This window comes from Saimiri boliviensis, chromosome 20, assembly GCF_048565385.1.
Source record: "Saimiri boliviensis isolate mSaiBol1 chromosome 20, mSaiBol1.pri, whole genome shotgun sequence".
NCBI classification, from domain to species: domain Eukaryota; kingdom Metazoa; phylum Chordata; class Mammalia; order Primates; family Cebidae; genus Saimiri; species Saimiri boliviensis.
Window position 1 is genome coordinate 2377366 of NC_133468.1, and position 1499 is coordinate 2378864.

Here is a 1499-nt window from a genome sequence, read left to right on the forward strand (position 1 = left end):
AATATTTCCACTGAAATTTCTGCTGCCAAAAATACTGGAGCATCTTTATATGTTGTTTCTTTTTTCTTGTTGCTTTTAGAATATTTTCTTTATCTTTCATGTTTTGGAGTTTGATAATTCAATGCCTTGAGGTAGTCTTCTTTGAGGTAAATTTTCTACAATCTGTTCTATAACTTTTTTGGACTTGGATTTTTTTTTTCTAGTTTTGTCAAGCTCTCTGTTATTATCCATTTGAATAAAATTTCTACCACTATCATTTTCTCTACTTTCTTTTTAAGGCAAAAAAACCTCTTAGATTGTCCTTTTCAGAATATTTGTAGAGTCTGTAGGCATGCTTTGTTGTTTTTTATTTTTGTGTGTATCTGTTCTCTGACTGTGTATTTTTAAGCAGCCTGTCTGAAGGTCACAGCTTTTCTGTTTGATCAATTCTGCTATTAAAGAACTCTGATGCACTCTTTAGTGTCAATTAAATTTCTTAGCTCCAGGATTTCTGTTTGATTCTTCTTAATTATTTCAATCTGTTTGTTAAATTTATCTGACAGAATTACAAATTCCATCTCTGCTGTTATCTTGAATTTATTTGAGTTTTATCGCCACAACTATTTTGAATTTTCCATATTAAAATTCATGTATCTCTGTTTCTCCAGGATTGGACTTTGGTGACTTACTTAGTTGATTTGGTCAGATAATGTTTTCCTGAATTGTATTGGTGCTAGTAAATATTCTTTGGTGTCTTAGAATTGAAGAGTTAGGCATTTATTGTAGTCTTTACTGTCTGTGCTTATTTGTAGTTGACCCTCTAAGGAAGGTTTTACAGATATTTGACAAGACTTGGGTGTTGTGGACTAAATCATATCTGCTTTAGGGAGCACCCAAAGTCCAGTAATTATGTGGTTCTTTCAGCCTGATGAGGCATTGACTTGATGCTCTTATTATTTTGATGGTATTACCCCAACAATATCTGGGAGATATCTATGTATTACCCTCACAGGCTCTTGTAGTCTTCACTTAGTTTTTTCTGTACATACAAATTCCCTCTCTCTGTTCTGAGCCACGCAGAGCTGGGGGTGCAGTGACAAAAACCCTTCCGTGTCCATCACCACTGTAACTGCACTGGATCAGACCTGAAGCCAGCAGAGCACTGAGTCTTGCCCCAAACCTGTGTTAACCACTCTTTTGGCTACTGCCTAAGTTCGTTCAAAGCCTTGGGGCTTTAGAATTAGCAGGTGGCCAAAACAGCCAGACCTGTGATTTTCCCTTCAGATCAATGAGGTCCCCTGGGATCTGGGCACGTCCTGAAGTGCCATCAAGAAGTCATATTTCAGAGTTCAAGACTGCCTGGTGTTCTATCGTACTGCAGCTGAAATGGCACTCAAATTGCAAGATGTAGATCTTTTCACTCTTCCCTCCCCTTTCCAAAGGCAGTGGAGCCTGACCCCATAGCCACCACCACCCCTGACCATGATGAGCTTTGACAGACTATTGATGTTCCCTTAAAA